Source organism: Anabrus simplex, chromosome 12 (genome assembly GCF_040414725.1).
Source record: "Anabrus simplex isolate iqAnaSimp1 chromosome 12, ASM4041472v1, whole genome shotgun sequence".
NCBI classification, from domain to species: Eukaryota; Metazoa; Arthropoda; class Insecta; order Orthoptera; family Tettigoniidae; genus Anabrus; species Anabrus simplex.
Window position 1 is genome coordinate 76,297,350 of NC_090276.1, and position 24,070 is coordinate 76,321,419.

A 24,070-nucleotide genomic window follows, 5' to 3' on the forward strand; every position below is an offset into this window, starting at 1 on the left:
TTGTTCACACAACCATTAAGATGAAACCAGCAGTCATCCAAAAAGAACACAAGCTGTGGGTCGAATAAACAATCATTCAGGGATGCAAGATACCACTCACTCTTGTGGCTAGATCAGCTAGTTTTAAACAATGGGCCCGCGTAAACCTGTAAACAGCTTTGTAGCTCTGTGTGCAGAAGAAACCGAAACCCCTACTTCTTGTGCTAATTTATATTGTGTTCGTTCAAGATTCGCACCACTGTCGTCTAGCTTTTCCTCTGTTAAAACTGTCTGTGTATGCACATGTTTTTTATTGAGCACTGAGCTGGTAGTTTCAAATTTATTTACAATTACGTGAATGTGTTTCACCAGGAAAATTCTGAACAAACTTGTTGAGCCACCTCAAAAATAACTTTTACATACAAAAATACGGTGTTGCAATAACTGTCTCACCATGTTAAGAGCCGAGGTTCAGATTGGCGCCTCGTGCTAGACAGGTCGAACACATGTACGCACTTTGCAAGATCAAGCACTATGCGCGCATGCATACAGCTGCTTAGGTCTCGGAGAATAGAGACGCCGTTGGACGGTCTGAGTTTATGAGAGAGACTCTGTATTTTGCTTCTTGTTTGCATCGTATGTATGTACGAAAATAAATAATGAACTGTAACAGTGTCTATGGAATAAACCAACTTCGAAGGATTTATCACCTGTATCCTGCACTACAGCTTTATGGGGAATGTAATTATTCATTTACTTCAATTTTGTTATGGGCAGATATTATTCGTGTAGTCAAAATCTCTTTGCTCATACTCAACTACTGTTGATTTATCATCGGTATAAGCATGTATAGCTGATCACTGAAATCTGTGTGGTCCAGCCCAAACCAGTCCCTTCTGAGTTTGCCTGAAACGTCAAGGAGGGAGCACACAGCAACACGCTCCTGTCTGGTCTCGTCATGCTCTCTTTGACCGACAAGCACTTCATTTGCTGGACTTGCGAGGTGTCAGGGTCATCAGTCCATAGACTGGTTTGATGCAGCTATCCATGCCACCCTTTTCATATCTACATAACTGCTCTAATATGCTTGTCATATTCATATGTTGGTCTACCCATACCATTCTTACCACCTACAGCCTCTTCTTCTGGTCAAGTTCTGCCAAACTGTTCTCCTCTCATCAATACAATTCTGTATGTCTTCATTCATTATTCGATTTACCCATTTCACCACATTTAAATAGCTTCTATTCTCTTTCTGAGCAAAGCATCAATGGCAACATTATCAAATGTGTTTTCTAGATCTACGAATGCCATGTACATGTTCTTCTTAATTCGATCCTCTAAGATCAGACGTAAAGTCAGAATTGCTTCAGGTGTTCCTACATCTCTTCTGAAGCAAAAGTGATCTCATAACTCAGCTACCCCACAGGGTACTTTTTGTAAATGCAATAAAATTTACATCTAATGGAAATGAGTGGCAGCAGAAGAGTTGGCGTGATGTTATTGTTCAAAGACATTGTAACTTTAATTAAGGCTACACCCGCTTCCTGTCCTATGCACTTCCTATCATCATTGCCAGAAACATATCTGAGTTAGTGTGACATTAAATAATAATAATAATAATAATAATAATAATAATAATAATAATAATAATAATAATAATAATAATAATGAGTACATGGTGGATAAATTACCTCCTCTTATCAATTCCATGAGCTTGGTTTTGGTAGCAGTGACTTCCAGTTAGTTCTACAGAGACCATGTCTATTGTGTCACTCCTTGATGTTTTATGCAAACGATGAGAATTTTATGTAACTCATATAACCCATACACAGTCTGGCTAATACATCTTCATCTGTACAGGGTAGCTTCAAAAAATAAGCAAACAAGAACTCGCACAAAGCAACTTTATTTTGCAGGGCAGATATAAGGATATTCAGAAGCGGGACTGGCAGACCACCGATGTCACGGCTCCAAAATATCAACTGGCATTGTCTTCAAGAATGGGATGCTTTCGCCAGGGTGATCACCAACATCCGGAGCACTTGAAGAAGAAGTAGGGCACCGATACTCATTTCTATGCAACATAGTCGCCGTTCCTGTCCAAGCACTTGGTGCAACGGTACACATTGTCGTTGAATCACCACCCAGGTGCTTCTTCAATGGTCTGAAGAGATGGAAATCACTGAGGGTGCCAGGTCGGGGCTGTAGTGCTGGTCAGCAAATGCTCCAGTGTGTCAAAGTAACTTCCCAGCTGAGGAAGGGCCACAAAGTGATTTCTGTCTCTTTGGATTGCTGAAGAAGCACCTGAGTGGTAAATAATTCAATGATGATACGACTGTTCAGCAAAGCCATCACGACATAACTTCAGCTTCTGGACACAGATCTTCAGCTTCTGGACACAAATTTCTTGCATGTTGGCATTGACACCTTCATGTACCGTTCAAACAAGTATTGCAACACAATTTCATGTTTAAATTGCTCTGTATTGACAGTACAGTATACAAAGTTCCTATAAAGGAAAACAATTAAAAGATTCTACCTCAGCCAATAAGTCTTAAATAAATAACCTTTACACACTAATACAATGAAAGGGGCTGAAACATGTACCACTTGACATTTTTGCTAGTGTATTAGTGTGTAAAGCTCATTTAAGACTTATAGACTAAGGTGGAAACCTTTTAATTGTTTTCCTTTATAGGAATTTTGTAAGAATGGCAACTACAGTTAATACGAATGCATATCAGTTAATTAAATTTATTCTGGGTTAATTAATGGTCATTTTTCATTATCAGAGACCTAATTAGGATGGTCAAATTTCTAAATAACCTTGGTTCAGAATTCAACATGCATTACCAAATATTGAGCAATAAAAACGCCTTTGCGGTAGCCCCACGTTCCAACATGAAATGACGCACTTCCTTGGAGAAGCTCTAAGCTATGCAACCCCGATGTGTTAGACCAGTGGGTTTTGTCACTAGCCAAAATGTGCACAGATCAGTAATTAACATTATGCTTCGAGTGCTTAGAAAAGAGTTGGTAATCATGTTAGAATTAATTGACTAGGGAAAAAAAAAAAAAAAAAAGGAAAAAAGGAAGAACAATGTCAAGCACAGCACACTACTTGTCCTAGCTGAGGAGGGACTAAATACCTTTGCCAAAGGGTTATCTACACACTGTAGTCTGCAGTAATAAGAATTAAGGGTTGTGAAAAACATGTAGCTATCCAGAAATCAGTGCGACAAGGTTGCATTTTGTCCCTGCTCATTTTCGATGTTTATATACAAAACAAGCAGTTCAGGAAATCAATAAGGAACTTGAAAACAGCATTACATATAAGGAGGAGTAAACAAAACCCAACAATTTATCAATTTTACCATACCGTACTGTTATTTTATGTGAGCCTCAACGCGATCTGGAGAAACTGCCGGAAAGTACGGCGACAGTCTTAAGGGCCCCATACACGCGCAGACTTAGTCGGAGGTAAATCTGCGCAAACCAGTCTCTTCAGACATGTGTATGTGTGTATGGCCGATAAGTCTGCCGAAAAGAAGTCTGCAGGCTAGTCTCTGACATTCTGGCGCCGCTTGAATTCAGCCGGAGACTTTGCGACGAAAGCTCCATGTCAGAGTTGCGGCAGAAGATATAAATGTGGTAACCTACAAATATGGTAACAATTATTTTTTTGCGTGCCTTCTTCGTGCAGAGCGCTATATTGTGTCCAAATAACAACTCATCTTCCATACCGACTATCTAATTAATTTCAATCCATATACATTTTTCAGCCATGCGAATCTCAAAAAGAAAACAGCTGAGCGCGTCGTATTCAACTTCCTCGGTAAATAATAATTTAGCCTGAGCGTGTGTGGGCAACTGCGTACTTCCGACTTACCTTCCGAAGGCAAGTCTGTGCAGGTTATTCCAAAAGTCAGCGCGTGTATGGGGCCCTTTAGGGGAGTACAAGGTGAAAAAACGTAAAAAAGAAAAGTATTGGAAGGCAGTGGGATAACGGTATGTGATACAGGCCTTATTGAATTAGGAGATGAGGGCCTATATGAATCCGGTGAATAATTTTACTTGGATAATACAATAGCTAACACTGTTGAAATATTGACAAGAGGCATTTCCAAGCGATCCTCAAAGCTTTGAAATGAAATGTATCAAAGAGGCATGACGGGATTTTGTTTACAAGCCGTCAGAACTACAAGAACGTTTATCGGGCGGAAATCAGAACAATCACACAAATTCGAACTAGAGATGTTTTTTAGGTGTAATTTATTAGCGAGTTCTACGGATGGGAATAGATAACTGTCACGCCCCCTAACCTCAAAGTACATCACGATAAATATTGTTAACTTCAAATAATCTATCAAAGATCTAAAATAACTCACCTATTTCAAGACAAATAACACTCAGTCCATCTACAAGAAAGCGTCGCAATACTTGAACTTTTAATATTTCAATAAATCCATTTTACTTTCCACTCGTTTTGACAAGAAGATCAAACTGAGGAATACCAACACAACCAATTAAATAGAATGAGTGCAACCCAAAGAAAATGCAACGAATACTAAAGCAAATGTTTTCTTCAGGGGCAACGAGGGAGCATCAAAGCACAAAGAAACCGGTAGTCCTGCCAACTGAATGAAACCGAGTAAAGAATGGTATTAAAGAGATGATTCTTCTGAAACTATATCTATAATCCATGACCGTCCAGCACAAACTTATGGTCCGTTCGTGCCACTCATTCTCTTTGTCAATCAATATAATCAATCAATACTGATCTGCATTTAGGGTAGCCGCCCAGGTGGCAGATTCCCTATCTGTTGTTTTCCTAGACTTTCCTAAATGATTTCAAAGAAATTGGAAATTTATTGAACATCTCCATTAGAAAGTTAATCCAACCCCTAACTCCCCTTCCTATAAATGAATATTTGCCCCAGTTTGTCCTCTTGAATTCCAACGTTATCTTCATATTGTGATCCTTCCTGCTTTTATAAACGCCACTCAAACTTATTCGTCTACTAATGTCATTCCACGCCATCTCTTCGCTGACAGCTCGGAACATACCATTTAGTCGAGCAGCTCTTCTTCCTTCTCTCAATTCTTCCCAGCCCAAACTTTGCAACATTTTTCTAACGCTACTCTTTTGTCGGAAATCGCCCAGAACAAATCGAGCTGCTTTTCTTTGGATTTTTTTCCAATTCTTGAATCAGGTAATCCTGGTGAGGGTCCCATACACTGGAACCATACTCTAGTTGGGGTCTTACCAGAGACGAATATGCCCTCTCCTTTACATCCTTACTACAACCCCTAAACACCCTCATAACCAGGTGCAAGGTCTGTACCCTTTATTTACAATCATATTTATATGATTACCCCAATGAAGATCTGTCCTTATATTAACACCTAGATACTTACAATGATCCCCAAAAGGAACTTTCACCCCATCAACGCAGGAATTAAAACTGAGAGGACTTTTCCTATTTTTGAAACTCACAACCTGACTTTTAACCCATTGCTGCTGTCCATCTCACAACATTTTCGAGGTCACGTTGCAGTTGCTCACAATCTTGTAACTTATTTATTACTCTATAGAGAACAACATAATCCGCAAAAAGCCTTACCCCTGATTCAACTCCTTTACTCATATCATTTATATATATAAGAAAACATAAAGGTCCGATAATACTGCCTTGAGGAATTCCCCTCTTAATTATTACAGGGTCAGATAAAGCTTCACCTACTCTAATTCTCTGAGATCTATTTTCTAGAAATATAGCAACCTATTCAGTCACTATTTTGTCTAGTCCAATTGCACTCATATTTGCCAGTAGTCTCCCATGATCCACCCTATCAAATGCTTTAGACAGATCAATCGCGATACAGTCCATTTGACCTCCAGAATCCAAGATATCTGTTATATCTTGCTGGAATCCTACAAGTTGAGCTTCAGTGGAATAACCTTTCTTAAAACCGAACTGCCTTCTATCAAGTCAGTTATTAATTTCACAAACATGTCAAACATAATCAGAAAGAATGCCTTCCCAAAGCTTACATACAATGCATGTCAAACTCACTGGCCTGTAATTTTCAGCTTTATGTCTATCACCCTTTCCTTTATACACAGGGGCTACTATAGCAACTCTCCATTCATCTGGTATAGCTCCTCCGACCAAACAATAATCAAATAAGGACTTCAGATATGGTACTATATCCCAACACATTGTCTTTAGTATATCCTCAGAAATCTTATCAATTCCAGCCGCCTTTCTAGTTTTCAAGTTTTGTGTCTTATTGTAAATGTCATATGTTCGAACTACAAGAAAATGTTGACAAAAAAAAAAGCGTGAAAACTGCTTCAGAGTCCGCAGCGGCGTGGAGCTACAGTATCAGATTGACTTATCCTATCAGAATGATTTTAAATCTCCAGTATAATGACATTAAATACTTAGGAATGGCTGGCCATGTGTGTGCAATGCAGGGACGTCCAAAGGTATGAAAAATAAATACAATGTTTTATTGCGCACAAATGTGCATGGACAAAATTCTTATGAGCAATCGTCTGTACAGAATTTAATGGTATGAAAAATCGATATATTTCTTATTTCCGTTTTCCAAGAGGCTTCAACAGGTACCGTTACTTTTCATATGCGCGTGTTCTTATTTTTGACTGATTGGTATTGGACTGTATTGAAGGTATTTACTTCTGTTTTATACACTTATACTTGTTTCTTCTGGTGGCCCCACGGTCTAGGGTACAGTAGCCACAGAAGGTATTCGTACACCAACATTTTAACGTATAGCTCATATATTAAGCACCATGAACATTTTACATTTACATCACTCAACATAATAAACAATTAAACCCGTCTTTTAACACAACAAAAGGTATTCGTACACTACTAGATAATTCAAACACTTGCCGCAGTCTTTGTTCAAACCATTGCCTGCTCGATCTGCACTGGTTCAAACACAGTCTTAATACTTTGTCTTAATACTTTGTGTCTAGACAGCGCACAAATACTTGAATCTTGGAGGAAGTCCATGATAAAATTAATCTATAAAGGAAAAGGAGACAATATGGACCCAAGCTCATTTAGAGGCATCGCCCTAGAAAACAATGCTTTCAAGTACTCTATGAGAATAATCACGGACCGATTAGTGAAGGAAACGGACCATCTACTTCCTGAACGTCAGTATGGCTTCAGGAAACATCGCTCGACACTGCAGGCAGTAACGAACCTAATAAGTGAAATAGAACATGCCTTAAGGTTTCCGAACGGAAAATACTACGCAGTATTCATCGACTACACAAAAGCCTTCGACACCCTAAGCAGAAAAGTACCGATTGAGAAACTAGCACAAATGATTGGAGAAACACACAGCATTACAGTCCTTCTGAAGAACATCCTAGAATACAACATAGTTAACATAAGTGATGGCATCTCTCTCTCCCAAGATATTTACCAGAACAATGGAGTAATGCAGGGTGACCCAATAAGTCCAATATTGTTCAACATTGCAACTGCAGACGTACGGTATCGAAAATAGTAGAATTCAGTGAAACAGTATCACAGCACATATACGCTGACGACATGGTAATTGGGTCATCCAACTTGGAAGACCTTCAGGAAGCAATGAACAAGCTGGAAACATGGGCAGAAGAAAATGATCTGCAGATAAACGAATCTAAGACAGTAATGATGATCTTCAGAAAGGGAGGAAGAGCTGCAACAAAGGACAAAATTAAATTTCAGAACAGAGACCTAAACATAACGAATTCCTTCAAATACCTTGGAATAATCTTACAAACGACAATCAACAGCTTCAGAATGCACATAAAGGAAAGGACAACAACGGCCATCAAAGCGATATCTAGAATTAAAGACCCCCAAAAAATTTCTTTAAAAACAGCATTAGAGTTATTTTATGCTGCAATAAGCCCAATTACCACTTATGGCATTGAAATTATTTGGGAAAAGTTATCTGTGGCTGACCTTAGGGCTCTAGAAAAACTAAAAGCCAGATTTCTAAAGCGAGTATTAGGTGTGCATACGAACACAAAGTCCAGGTTAGTGTACGAACTTTGTAAAGAACCATTCTACATCGAGGATCTAAGAATCAATCTAGTTCTGCTCTTCACAATAAAAAGCGCAAAGATAATTGAAGAGAGAAGAATGACACGAGCCCAAATCGAGCTCGAATTCTATGCCAGCGACGCCATGCTGGAGCGAAAATGGACAGAAGCGAACTACGAACAGCGACATGTGGTTACAAGGATGGCAGTCCATGGCTTCCACCATAAGCTATGTGCGACTAGGCGATTCCATGAGGTGAACGACGAGTGTGTGTGTGCTCTCTATGTGAGGAAGTGTGTGATCGCTACCACATACTTAAGTGCAAAAAAAAAGAACAAGATCAATCAACGAATACAGTAAAGACAATTAACTATTAAACTCTTTGCACATTTGTGCGCATTTCACTTATTATTAATACTTTGTACGCATGCCTTTAGCTTTGATGACCTCTTCCTGACGTCTTGGTATTGAGTTAACTAAATGTTTGGTGTACTCTTCAGATATGTTGGACCGTGCATCTGAGAGTATCTCACTCTTCAGATATGTTGGACCGTGCATCTGAGAGTATCTCACTCTTCAGATATGTTGGACCGTGCATCTGAGAGTATCTCTTTAAGATGTTCTTTATTAGTAGCATGGTGTTTTTGCACTTCTTTGCCTAGATGACCCAACAGGTTCTCTCTGGGAGTGAGATCTGGACTCTGCGGTGGAGTGAGAAGTCTTCTTCGGTTATTGTACAACCACCATTCACGGTTTATCATTGCACGGTGCTTAGTATCATTCTCCAGTTGGAAGAGGAAGACTTCTTCCAGATAAAGATTGTGTGTACTGCTGTTTAAATTATGATGCAACATATCTATGTAGGTACTACCGTACTTCCTGGCAGCCATAACACTATCAATAAATGTCAGGTTCCCACTCTATTCGCAGCTATGCAGCCCCAAACCATCACATTCGCTGCTCCGTGTTTCACCGTGGGGATTACGTATTGAGGTGCAAGTTCGATGTTTGGCTTGCGCCATACCTTCCTGCTCCTACCAGTTCCAAACTGTGTAAACTTCGCTTCATCAGAAAAAAAAATAGTTACCGTAGTTGTTTTACGTCGCACCGACACAGATAGGCGACGATGGGACAGGAAAGGGCTAGGAGTGGGAAGGAAGCGGCCGTAGTCTTAATTAAGGTACAGCCCCAGCATTTGCCTGGTGTGAAAATGGGAAACCACGGAAAGCCATTTTCAGGGCTGCCGACAGTGGGGTTCGAACCTACTATCTCCCGAATACTGGCCGCACTTCAGCGACTGCAGCAATCGAGCTCGGTAATCAGAAAAAATAAGGGTGTTCCAAAAGTCCATTGTCTTTCCACAATACTCTTTCGCGAACTGTAGGAGCTTCTGCTTATTTATTTCACTTACAAGTGGCTTCTTTCGTGGACAACCACTATGCAGGTTCGCACTTTGAAATACGTTCGTTAGGTATAGTTTGCACACTCACCGTTTTGTTGGACCTTGAAGTGAGGTCTGTAGCGATGGATGCAGCATTTCGGAACGGTTCCTTTCATGCCGATCGCACAATAATGCTTCGCTCCCATACTGTCAGCTTTTCTGGAGGACCAGATCTGGGTTTGTTTTCTGTTTGTCCGCTCTGCTTGTATTTATTAACTCACCGTAGTAAAGCTAATGCGAGCTGTTTTCCTACTTGACAACTTTTACCTTGACTCAATGATAGTTCCGTCGTCTTTCGCCCCCATACCATATAACCTTGCGGCAACGACACCACAGTGATGACTGAAGAGATAACAACCCCTCCTGCAGGCACAGTGGCCTAAACCTGTGGCGACAATGGATTTAAACAATCACATCTGCATTGTACGAATACTTTCTTGACGGTACGATCTGCAGTTTGTATACAGTATCGTGCCGATGTTACATTGTAAACGATCTGGATGTTCAGCGTGTATATCTGATGCATTTTGTTTTGCTGTTTATAAATCTGACTTCAGCTCGTAAGTCGTAACGATGTTCCATCACTTTCCATAGGTGTACGAATACTTTCTGTGGCCCCTGTACTTATTCTCTTTGGTCTAGGGGTGCCCTACTTTCCTCTCACCCGGAGGCACCGGGTTTGATACCACAAGGCTCGGCGCTGATGTATGTATAAATAGTTTTGCTGTGACATAGACGAAACACCCGTAAAAAACAGTGGAAACTCGTTTAAAACACAGTGCCAATTGTATCTCCTGTATATAGAAAAGCAGCTCTGAGAAGGTGACAAAGACTTTTGGCATTTCCTTTTTAGACCCCATGGCCAAATTCAGACTTTAGGTGAGGAAGGGGCAAACTACTGGTCTCCTGTACCTTGCAACAGAATAGAAATCAATCAATCAATACTCATATGCATTTAAGGCAGTCACCTAGGTTCCCTATCTGTTGTTTTCCTAGTTTTTTCATAAATGATTTCGAAGAAATTGGAAATTTAACATCTTCCTTGATAAGTTACTCAAATCCCTAACTACTCTTCCTATAAACGAATATTTGCCCCACTATGTCCTCTTGAATTCCAACTTTATCTTCATATTGTGATCTTTCCTACTTTTAAAACCACCACTCAAACTTATTCGTCTACTAATGTCATTCCACACCATCTCTCCACTGACAGCTCAGAACATACCATTTAGTCAAGCAGCCCGTCTCCTTTCTCCCAAGTCTTCCCAATCCAAACTTTGCAAAATTTTTGTAATGCTACTCTTTTGTCGGAAATCACCCAGAACAAATCGAGCTGCTTTTCTTTGTTTTTTTTGCCAGTTCTTGAATCAAACAATCCTGGGGGGCCAGTGACTTTCGATGTTAGGCCCCTCTAAACAAGCATCATCATCATCAAATAATCCTAGTAAGGGTCCCATACACTAGTTGGGGTCTTATCAGAGATGTATATGCCCTCTCCTTTACATCCTTACTACAATCCCTAAATACCCTCATAATCATGTGCAGAGATCTGTACCCTTTATTTACAATCCCATTTATATGATTACCCCCAATGAAGATCTTTTCTTATATTAACACCTAGGTACTTACAGTGATCCCCATAAGGAACTTCTACTCCATCAACACTGTAGTTAAAACTGAGAGGACTTTTCCTATTTGTGAAACTCACAACCTGTCTTTTAATCCTGTTTATCATCACACCATCTCCTGCTGTCCATCTCACAACATTATCGAGGTCATTTTGCAGTTGCTCACAATCTTGTAACTTATTTATTATTCTGTACAGAATAACATTATCTGCAATAAGCCTTACCTCTGATTCCACTTCTTTACTCCTATTATTTATATATATGAGAACACAAAGGTTCAGTAATATTGCCTTGAGGAATTCCCCTCTTAATTATTACAGGGTCAGATGAAGCTTTGCCTACTTCAATTCTCTGAGTTCTATTTTCTATAAATACACCTATAGCCATCCATTCACTCACTCTTTTGTCTATTCCTGTAATATTTAAAGAAGCATTCCGACAAATAGGGCTGGAGGGAGGAGCATTGCACGGTGTTGCCACATTTCTGCATTCTGTTCTCCTTCCCCTTGTTTCCATTTCCAGCTCTCTTGTTCATTCGCTCAAAAGTGAAAGGTTTGGGAACTCCAAACAACTCGACCCGACCAGCAGGCTTATCACCAATGGCAACCTCATGGAAACTATACCCCCTAATCCCTTCTTCCCAACCAGGCAGGCAGTAAATGGGCCTCCCTCTAAGAACTGTCAGAATGATGATGATGATGCTTGTTGTTTAAAGGGGTCTAACATCTAGGTCATCAGCATCTTTCGATATTACGACATAGTTCAATTGTACTCATTGCAGACTGCCGAGCAATTTTCCAGTGAAATACTGTGTATTCTGTTTAACTTCTTTTTTTTTTTAAATCTAAGTTTACAGGCATATTGTGTCATGGGAATATCACAATGAAGATGACAGTGGGGCAATTCTAAATGAATGGATGGATCTCCACAATCTTCAGCTTGTGTACAACACTAAAGATCCAGGAACGTTCCGATCTGGTAGGTGGTTGAAGGATTATTCCCCTGATCTGTGCATCGTATCTAAATCTGGACATAACGATATGACACAACGAAAAGTCATCAAGTCTTTCCCACACAGCCAACATAGGCCAGTCATTATTTATTATGGTACAGATATTCCACTAGTCACCTCCATCCCACGACCTCAATGGAATTTTCAACTTGCAAACTGGGAACTGTTTCAGAAAGGTCTTGATTACACCGTTCAGCGGATTCCCCCAATTCCATCCAATTATGAACGATTTGTGCGTGCTATTAAAGTTAATGCCAAAAACTATATTCCACGTGGGTTTCAGAAGGAATACATCCCCGGATGGTCTCAAGAATACGATTTGTATATTAAATATCAAGAATTTCACCATGATACAACAGCTGATAACCTTTTGAGAGCTCTCAATAAGAGCAGAAGAGAAAAATGGCATAAAACAGTGGCAGAACTTAACTTTACACATTCTAGTCGCAAAGCCTGGAACCTTATAAGAAAACATGGTACAGATCCAAGGCTGACAAGCACAGTCCCACGTGTGAATGCCAATGCTGTTGCATCCAGACTAATGAAGAATTTGAAAGCTAAAATTGACAAGGCACATACACGAATCGTGAGAAATGAATTGTATATAAAGAGATCCAATCTAACACCACATCCTGACTACCTCAGGTGATTTCAGCGTTGAGGAACTTAATATAGCCTTGAATATGCTAAAGGTAAATAAAGCTGTTGGCTTTGATGGTGTATATCCAGAGTTTCTTAAAGCCATAGGACCTAAAACAAAATTGTGGCTCATTGAATTCTTCAATGAAATTCTACGGACTGGAAGATTACCAAAGCTTTTCAAGCAGGCTAAGATAATTGCCATCCTGAAACCAGGCAAAGACGGAACTGATGCTTCTCACCACTGGCCAGTATCGCTACTCAGTATGACCTATAAGCTACTAGAAAGGCTTATTCTAAATCGCATTCAAGAGGCCATTGATCAAACCATCCCTGTTGAACAAGGTGGCTTTAGGAAACATCGGAGCTGCTGCGACCAGGTTTTAACATTGACAACTCTAGTTGAAGCTGGATTTCAACAAGGTCTCCGATCAGCTGCAGTTTTTGTGGACCTTACAGCAGCTTATGACACTGTGTGGAGGGATGGCTTGATGTCGAAGTTTATTGAAATCATCCCATATCAAAAGCTGGCGTTTCTAGTGAACAACATGCTCTCTGACAGACGCTTTAAGGTGTTTCTGAACGGACAATCTAGCAGATGGAGGACTCTAAACAATGGCCTACCTCAGGGATCAGTTCTGGCCCCCATTCTGTTTAACTTTTATATTAATGATATGCCAGACACTGACTCATTGAAAATCCAGTATGCAGATGATCTAGTGTTAGTCTTCCAGAGTAAAGGTCTTATGCACTGTGAGAATGTACTGACAAGTGATCTGACGAAGCTGAATGACTACTTCCATAAATGGAGACTTCAACCTAACCCAAATAAAACTGAGGTTACTGCATTCCACCTAAATAATAAGGAAGCCCATAGGAAGCTACATGTGACTTTCGACGGAACCGAAGTACCACATAACTATAATCCTAAATATCTAGGAATCACTCTGGATCGGTCCTTGACATTCAAACAACAGCGCATCACGTTATCTAAGAAACTTGGCTCCAGAGTGAATCTACTCCGCAAGATTGGCGGAAGTAGCTGGGGTGCGGACGCCAATACCCTACGCACTGCTGCACTCGCTCTTGTGTACTCTGCTGGTGAATACTGTGCTCCTGTACAGCAAAACAGCATTCACATAACAAAGATTGATGTCCAGCTTAATGAAGCCATGAGAGTTATCACTGGTACTGTCAGATCTACTCCCATTCAGTGGTTACCTGTCTTAGCTAATATTGCCCCACCAGATCTAAGGAGGAAAGTAGCTAAGGTAAACTTGCTCAAGAAGATCTCTTCTCATAAGAACTCTCCCTTGTACGATGCCCTACAACACCCACCAACAACTCGTCTGAAATCACGCAAACCACCCTGGACTGATTTTAAAAGTAACAGTTCTTTCGACATGACCTCTGATTGGCGACAACGTTGGCATGAACATCCACCAAACAATGCTCACTTGGTTCAAGATCCAACAAAGAAGGTTGAAGGATTCCAACTGCTGCGTCAAACCTGGTCGAAGCTGAACCGAATTAGGACGGGTCAAGGGAGGTGTGGTTACATGTTGAAGAAATGGGGTTTCCGCTCATCTGCTGACTGCGACTGTGGAGCGAAGGAGCAGACATTGGAACATATTGTTAAGGAGTGCCCACTTTGAGCATTTAACGGTGATCTGAGGTTTCTACACCCAGTGACTCCGAGTGCTCTGGACTGGTTGTCAAATTTGGACATTTCCATTCAATATTAGATTTTTTTGTGTACTTGTAAAGACATACGATATACATTTATATCAGTCACGTTTTTTTCGAAATTGAGTTAACACTTGGGTGGCGGGCCCCGAGAAATCTCGTAGTACGCTCGCCAGCAGTAGGTGACAGGCCCCGAGAAATCTCGGTTTTATTCGCGACATTGTTTTCGGTCTTCCTATGACATCTCTTGACCATATCTTGAACTATTTCGGACGTGCACATTGAGTAGAATAAATCGTAGATGTATATCTGCCACTTTTCTTTTATTTACGGCCTCTTTTATTCCTTGATTTAGTTTCGAAACGTCGGCTTTCTTTCTGCCTCAGTCAGTGACAAGATTGAGCGCCCGCGGAATACGGTGTTAGCTGACGACGATATTTTAGAAGAATTATATGGCGATGATCGTTCAAATGGAAATAGTCTAATGAATTAGTCGAAACTGAATATGAGAGTGATATTCAAGCCTCTATAGGCCGTAATTTACCTAGTGTACTTATTTATTCAAGTGATTCTGACGACGACAACGATGTAAACATTAATGATGCGTTAGGAATTGACGCTGAAGATAGTTTTGTAAAGGCAGATCGACTACTACTAGGGGCATTGGAGAGTACTCATACCAACTTTAAAGATAAAATATTGACTGGTTTAATATTTATGTACATTTTTATAATCAAGTGCACCCTAGTATGCTTAGTAGAAAAATGTCCGGTCCACAGGGTATGTGACAAGCTCAAGCATCCGGTCAGCAATGTGTTAACATTGAATTTCTTATCTTGAATGGTCATCACATCGTTTTATAAAGAAAAGAGATCACTCCAGCCTCTCCTTCACTGTGATATTGTCATTGGAAAGTTAGCGTTTTGTAAAGGAAGGGCATCGGTCCAGTCTGAACCCCTACTTTTATGCTACTCAGTTGTAAACCTCTTTTATCAAGAAAAGTCATCGGTCCACAAGATTTAAAAAAATCTGTATCATTCAATTACTGATGATAAATTCCTGAAATATGTTCGGAGGGATCCTAATATGTTTTCTCTATTTGATGGTAATAATTTTTACATTTCTATTATGATAGTAAAAGTTGTAAACCTCTTTTATAAAGAAAGGTCATCAGTCCACAAGATTTAAAAAATCTGTATCATTCAATTACTGATGATAAATTAATGAAATATATTCAGAGGAATCCTAATATGCATTCTTTATTTAATAGTAACAATTTTTACATTTCTATGATAGTAAAATGTCCAGATGGTTTTTCTTGATTTCCCAACAATTAGCTAAAATGGACTGAAGACCTTTCTTTATGAACCAATTCATTTAATGAATAAATTATTACCTTTGGGATAGTTAGAATGGATATCCGTACGAAATATCGTCTCTATTGTCTGTTTGAATGTAAAAGCTGCGGAAGTTAAAACTCCTTCCGATAATCTGTCTTCGTAAGTATTATACCAACGAACCTACAGATATTTAAATTTAAGAAAAAGTTAATACTATTACCTAAATTCGAAATAAAGTACACCTAGCTAGCCTAATTAACCTAGAAAATGTAATCTACTGAACATCAACTGAACTCCTTGATATAAAACTCAAATAAATCACTACTCCCATTTTCTAGCAACGAGCAGTAAACACCAATATATATGGCCTCGTTCATACAAATGGTATATGGATCAAAAGGAAAACTGTGGATTTGTACAAAGCAATCGACAAGTTCACCGATACCGTATGCAGGAGACTATTGAAATTCTATGGCCACATCTGTAGAATGGATGAAACTAGATATGCAAAAAAAACTGCTTGGTATACTTAAATCAAAGATGGTCAAAATAAGCTGGTTAGAGGAAATAAAGCAGGTCTTAAAAGAAATGAATATCACAGAAGATATCATTAGGGATCGCAAGGCTTTTGGGAATCTGGTTGCAAAGCACACATTCACGGAAAAGGCTAAAAGAACCACAGGGAAGCACTGGACGGAAGAACGCAAGAAACAGTATAGCGAGTTCATGAAGAGATTTTGGGAGAAGAAAGGAAAACCATCATCAAGCTAACAAGTTCCAACGCGCTCTGTAAACGGGCATAACGAAGAAAGAAGAATTAGCACTAAATGGATCACGCATGTCTGGCCAGGACATCCTGGTACGGTAATGAAGTAGAGCATACAGCCAGCAACTCAACGCCGAGTGTTGAGCGGCGGTAGATAACTCAACTCCCTAAGGGGACCAACAGCTTCGGGCGGATGAGTCCCTTTAGGTTGGGTGATGGTCCCCAGAGTGGAGGAAATGCCACCTGAACCCATAAAGCAGCGTCTGGTCTCCATGTTAGGAGCGGCTGCCTCCTACTGCTGGGCAGCAGGAGTGTAGGTGAATGTCTAAGGCGGATGAACACGTAGGTGTCAATGGCAAGGACATTATGACTGAGCAGGAGAAGGTAATGGTAAGCCACTCCTGTATTATTACCAAGAAAATTCTATGGAAAGTCTCTCAGCTGTTTCAAGTATGGTACCCAATGGTAGGACCCCCAGGCCAGTAAGTACCAAATATGCTACTGGGGGAGAGCAACGTCACTTACAAGTAATCTCGGTTTGAATGACATGAATGGGGTAAATCCTTCTGGAGGTCCACTTGCCGATGTTGTCTCTGATGAAAGGAAGGATCTGCGCTGTATGACAACCCATCATATCGCAACACGGAATGTTCGAGAAGTGAGTAAAGGGAAACTTGACATTGTTAAGAATGAAATGATCAGATTAAACATTGATCTGCTTGGTATTAGCAAGTTGCATTGGGCAGGAAATGGCTTCTTCAAGTCGGATGTCTTTACAGTTTATTATTCTGGAAATGATAACAGAAATCAGAATGGTGTAGTTTCATTGTGAACAAGAAAATTGCAGCAACTGTGGAAACTTACACAGTAGTCAGTGACTGTATTTTAGCCATCCGTTTACGAGGGAAACCACTCAATATCATTATTTTACAAGTCTATGCTTCAATGTCAATGGCAACAGAGGATGAAATTGATTCCTTTTATTCTATATTAGAAGAAAATGTATATCAGATGCCTAAAAAGGATATAATTTATATCATGGCTGACCTCAATGCAAAAATTGGGGCACAAAAAGACCTCAGCATCACTGGTGGCTTTGGTCTAGGGGACCATAATGACGCTGGTGACAGACTGTTCCAGTCCTGCATGGAAAATCAGTTTAGAATCATGAACCCCTGGTTCAAAAAACCTAAACGTCGGCTGTATACCTGGACATCCCCTGATGGTGTGTATCGCAACCAGATTGATTACAATTTATGTAGCCAACGCTGGAGTAGCTCCATCCATTCGGTGAAAACCTTTCCTGGTGCAGACTGTGGCTCAGATCATCAACTACTTGCAGCAAAAATTAAAGTTAAATTTTGCAAAATGAAGAAGCTTGCTCCTCCAAAAATGTTCGATGTCTCTAAGGTCCAAACTTCATACTCCATTGAGATTAAGAACAGATTTGAATTGCTTGAGACTGATGAAAAGCATCCTGATAAGCTATGGCAAGAAATAGAGTACATCATTACTTCAACAGCACAAGAACACGTACCGTACAAGAAACCAGAGAAGCGTCACATATGGCTCTCTGCACATACCACACAGATCACAGATCAAAGGAGATCAGCCAAGGCTAATGGTAATAGAGATCTCGTTAGACAGCTGAACGCAGATTTTCAATAAGCTGCAAGGAAAGACAAGGAAATACACCGGAATAAGCAGTGCCACCAATTAGAAGAGGACAGATAAAGAAAAGTTCAAACTCCTTTTAGTGCTGATAAAAGAGCAATAAGGTGCAAGGATGAGAAGATCTTGACGGCGCAACAAAGTATTAATAATAGTAATAATAATAATAATAATAATAATAATAATAATAATAATAATAATAATAATAATGTTATTTGCTTAATGTCCCACTAACTACTCTTTTACGGTTTTCGGAGACGCCGAGGTGCCAGAATTTAGTCCCGCAGGAGTTCTTTTATGTGCCAGTAACTCTACCGACACGAGGCTGATGTATTCAAGCACCTTCAAATACCACCGGACTGAGCCAGGATTGAACCTGCCAAGTAGGAGTCAAAAGGCCAGCGCCTCAACCATCTGAGCCACTCAGCCTGGCAACAAAGTATTAAGAACAGATGGCACGAGTATACTGAACAGCTGTATTCTCCCCACCATGTAGCATTGAACCATATGAATTAGAACCAGATATCCTGGAGGAAGACGTGGAATGAGCACTGCAACAGTTACCAGATAATAAAGCTCCTGGTTTCGATTGTGTCCCAGCTGAACTGCTAAAGCCTATCCCTTTGACAGCTATCACTGCTTTGTGCCAGAAGATATGACAAACTACCACCTGGCCAAGGGGATGGAAAAGATCAATCTTTATTCCATTGACTAAGAAAGGAGATGTCCGTGACTGCTCTAATTATCGGACTGTAGCTTTGATTCCACACGCTAGCAAAGTTCTTCTAAAAATCATACAGAAACGTCTTACACCCATCCCTGAAGCTCAGTTACCTGATGTTCAAGCTGGTTTCTGTCGAGGTCATGGCACCCGCGATCATATTGCTAATCTGCGGTGGATCATGGAGAAAGCATGTGAATACCAGACAAGAGTCTACATGTGTTTTATTGACTACAGAAAAGCCTTTGACTGTGTCGAGCATGATAAGACTATGGGAAGCCATGCTGGAGTTGGGGGTACCCTTACATCTGACTCAGTTGATACGTTCGCTTTATACAGAACAAGAGGCAGCAGTTCGCACACCATATGGCAACACTGAATTGTTTAAAATTGAAAAAGGTGTCCGTCAAGTAAATCTACCGACACGGGGCTGTCGTATTTGAGCACCTTCAAATACCACCGGACTGAGCCAGGATGGAACCTGCCAAGTTGGGGTTAGAAGGCCAGCGCCTTAACCGTCTGAGCCACTCAGCCCGGCCATTCCTTTTCAATCTGTATGCAGAAATAATTATGCGGAAGTTAAATTTAGAGGAACTTGATGTTTGTGTGAAGATTGGAGGAAGAACTATAAACAATTTGAGATATGCTGAAGATACAACCTTGCTGACAGAAACACAAGAAGATCTAAAGCTTTTAATTTACCGCCTCAATGTTGAAAGTGAAAAAATGAGCCTCTATCTCAATATTAGAAAGACCAAAGTTATGACTATGGATGAGCGTCATACAGTTTGTCTAAAGATAAATGGGGTAGAGATAGAGATTGTGCGAGATTTCATCTTCTTAGGAGCCAAAATCGAAGTGGAGAGCGCGGTCCTGACATCAAAAGACGGATTTCACTTTGACGTATCCCTATGATGACTATGTCCGCGATCTGGAAAAGCAGAGATATCAGTTTGGCTACCAAATACAGATTAGTCAATGCAAATTATATTCCCACTGTTCATGTATGGATGTGAAAGCTGGACGCTGAAACAGGCAGACAAAAGGAAAATTGACGCTTTTGAGTTCTAGTGTTGATGAAGAGTCTGACGATACCATGGACTGAAAAATCACCAATAAGGCAGTTTTAGAGGACATCAAGCCCCGTATGTCATTGGTTGGTAAGATTATGAAGCTGAGATTAGCTTACTTTGGCTACATTATGCGATCAGATGCATTGGAAAAATTAATCATGCTAGGAATGATCAGCGGTACAAGAAGACAAGGTCGCCAGAGGACTCATTGGTTAGACACCATTAAAACAGACACAACCCTCACCCTGGAACAACTAAAGGAGGCAGGATGGAACAAGACCACTTGGAGAGCACTAATTCATAGAATCACCTATGGTCAGATTCGACTGAACAGATGACATTATCAAATGGATCACACACACACGCGAGATTAGACAGTTTCAAATTTCATTCAATGAAATTTCATAAACAATTTCATTGCTCAGTTGAAGATGTCTAATAAACTGCCCTCAGACCTAAAAGTGATGATGATGATGCTTAATTTAAGGCACCTAACATCGAAGGTCATTGGTCCCTCAGACCTAAAGGAACTGCCATCTAGTTTATTCGGAAATAAGCTTAAGAAGCCGTTACTCCTGCATCTTTTACTCAGTGCAGGAATACCACGAAATTAATGAATTTTATATATATTGCAATTACAATTTGTCATTAGTTTGTGTATGTACTGTATAATATGATTTTATGTTTTGACAATGTCTGTTGTATGTAACATACTCAATGACTGAATAAAATTATATTCTACTCCCGATTTGGCATTTTCTTTTAAATCTTGTTGAACTCGAGGGCTCCAAAAATACCAACTCTCCGTTTTAAGGCTAGGATATGGTGGGGGGAGACAAAATGCCACTCTGCCTCCCTAATTTCAATACCACTGGTTCATCCATTTTATTCCAACAGTAGCATGACCGAGGAGGGTTTTTCATGTTGTTCAGCGTGCCAACCGAGCTCGATGTGATAATGTGAAATATATTTCCATTTTTAAGGAAAATGGGGAACTGCGCTACACAAAATTGTCCGAATAGGTCAACTGGTAGGATTAACGTGTTGCACTTTCCAGTGATAAGCAACTGATCTCAATGGATAAGGTACAAAATTACAAGCGTCTGTCTCTCCCCTATACTGCTCATTTACCTGGAAGATACTGATGGGAAACTGCTAGATGGAAGAAGAGGATTACGTATTAATGGCAGGAGAATAAAGTGTATTCAATTTGCAGATAACATGGTGGTGGTATCAGAGAGTGAACGAGTTCTAAATGGAATGTTAGCCGACCTGAATGTAACCTGTGAGTACCGGTAATATGGAATTTAAAATTAAAAAAAAAAAAAAAAAAAAAAAAAAAAAAAAAAAAAAAAAATGACAAAGAAGCATGATACTACGCGCAAGAGAGAACAAGACAAAGATCAAGATGAAATAAAAATCCTCAGCCTGTTTTTCAGTCATTCGACTGGGTTAGGGATGGAATGAATGAAGCCCCCACATAGCGGCGAGGATGTGAATTGTGTAGAGAAATGAATTTCATTTTATGGGTCCGTATTGAACTTTGATTAAACCAAATTAAAATAAGTGAGTTAAATCCACCTTTTCAATACAAATTAAATAGTGTTTATTAAATAAACATTTAATGGGACTAGTTTTGACCTATTTAAAGGTCATCTTCAGCCATATCATGTGTAGAACAACGCATTTGAAACACAGTTCTTTTAAAGATAGTCTTAAAACATAGAAGTTGACACTATGAAAAAATGTTTTTTAGAATTTCCTTAAAACACTTGTTCACTTAGCTGTGGGAAGGTATTAGAAGAAGTCTTTTAGTATTCTTCGTAGTATTCAAGAATGTAGATACAAGTCGAAATTCACAATCTTGATGAGGTATGGAATTGGGCATATATGCTCAATTCTACATCTTATCAAGATTATAAATGATTTAAAGTGTAAAAGTGTAGCTACACTTCGCAGTGATACGAAGAATATCAAAAGACTACTTCTTCTCTACTACAACAACATTAATGCATATATGCCCAATTCCATACCTCATCAAGATTGTGAATTTCGACTTGTATCTACATTCTTGAATACTACGAAGAATACTAAAAGATTTCTTCTCATACATTCCCACAGCTAAGTGAACAAAAGTGTTTTAAGGAAATTCTAAAAACATTTTTTTCATAGTGTGAAACTTCTGTTTTAAGACCATCTTTAAAAGAACTGTGTTTCAAATACGTTGTTCTACACACGATATGGCTGAAGATGACCTTAAATAGGTCAAAACTAGTCCCATTAAATGTTTATTTAATAAACACTATTTAATTTGTATTGAAAAGGTGGATTTAACTCACTTATTTTAATAGGAATTGTGTCGGCTGCCGAAACCTGTCGCACTCCTCTGGGGAAAAAAACATCAAGATAACACTGAACAATGTTCAGCTTTCAAATACCTAGCAAGCATAGTAACAGGATACGAGAAGCAGTAAGGAAGTAAGAACGCATATTGCAGTTGCTTAGGAAGCCTTTAAACCAACAGAAAGAGAAATCCTATGTAGACAATTGGACTTGAGATTAAGGAGAAGGCTGATGAAATGCTTTGTTTGGAGTGTAGCGCTGTATGAAGCCAAGACCTGGACACTAAGGAAGGAAGATGAAAGGAGACTAGAAGCATCTGAGATGTGGTTATGGAGAAGGATGCCGGATATCTTCGGTAGAAAGGGTAAGAAATGAGCAGGCATTTTGGAGAAAATGGAAACTATTAAATATCATACATAAAGAACTGCCTTGGGCATTGTTTACGAAGATTTTTGCAGACTAACACTTTGGTAGGATTAGTACATGAAAGGAGTGGAAGAGAATGTGTGGACAGTGTCAAGTGAGCAAGAAGCTACTAACAGCTGAAGACAGGAATGCATGTAGATATGCAGTGGTGTACACTGAGGGCTACCTAGGCTATCGGTGAAACCCAAACCTCAAATGAGAAAGATGGAAATCTAAAGCACATTATAATGTAAGCACCTGACACATTGTTCCATTTACAAAATTTGAAAGCAGTGAGAAAAAAACATTGCACGTATTTCTGAGAATTCCCCAAATTCTTTAGTTGATACATTCATTCTTTAAGTTGGCCTGCCACAAATATGTCTGAGACCGATTTCTTCTCTCACTGAAGCAGCCTTTAAACTCATTTTTTCTCATTATATTCAATCTTCTTATTTTGGTACCAATGCAAGACAATGTGAATATCAAATCTTGTTTAGGATCCTGCAGGAACTTGCTTAGTTTCATGACGTGGACCAAACAGTCAACAGCTGTCTCCAAACCAGATAAATTCAATTCTTCTCAAAGTCATACCTAAGGCAATGACTTTACATGACGTTTCACTATCTGGATCATCATCATCATCATCATCTTACAACATGTAACATTAGTTCCTGAAATACAATGAAGCTACCCAACAGGTAGGACAAAATTGTAATTTTATAGCAAGTTTTTGCTCATCACCAACTAACCACTTAGCACTAATAGGGATGTATAGAACTAGCACCGATAGAGCGCACTGCTATTGTACTGGGTAAGCGCAATGCGCTCTTCATTTGTCTCCTGTGTACTCATGCCGCTAAATATCCATGAATTTAAGTTGTTTAAATTGTTATTTTCGTGACTATGCCGAGCTATTACAGTGTTCCTCTTTGAAAAAATCAGGGAAGCCCATTTTCGTTTCACCAGTTCCCACAAAATAAAGAAATGAGGAAGAAATGGATACATGCTCTTAGAAGAAAAATTTCTGTGAGAAGAATCTGACCGAAAATATTAAAGTGTGTTCCCATTATTTTCAACCCGATGACTTCACGAAAATTTTGTTGGGTAAGTACGATTTAGGAAGGGAAATAATTCCTATTTTCTACCTATAAACTGATTAGGCATTTTGATAACTATCACCGAATTTATGCGTTTGTATTTAAAGGTGAGAGAGCAAGATTAAAACCGGGCGTTGTTCCATCGCTTTTTCCGTGGACCACGAACACAACAAAAGCAAGGAGGA

At 39.6% G+C, this 24,070-nt stretch overlaps 1 protein-coding gene across 2 annotated transcripts in view; it reads right to left on the reverse strand.

Annotated features, from left to right (window-relative positions):
• Rlip (Ral interacting protein) overlaps positions 1-4,512 on the reverse strand; it is an 81,302-nt gene extending 76,790 nt beyond the window's left edge. For both annotated transcript variants that reach the window (XM_067156480.2, XM_067156479.2), the window contains exon 1: positions 4,371-4,512. The gene's annotated coding sequence lies outside the window, so the exon portion shown is untranslated. The remainder of the gene's footprint in view (positions 1-4,370) is intronic.
• Between the last annotated feature and the right edge of the window lie 19,558 nt (positions 4,513-24,070).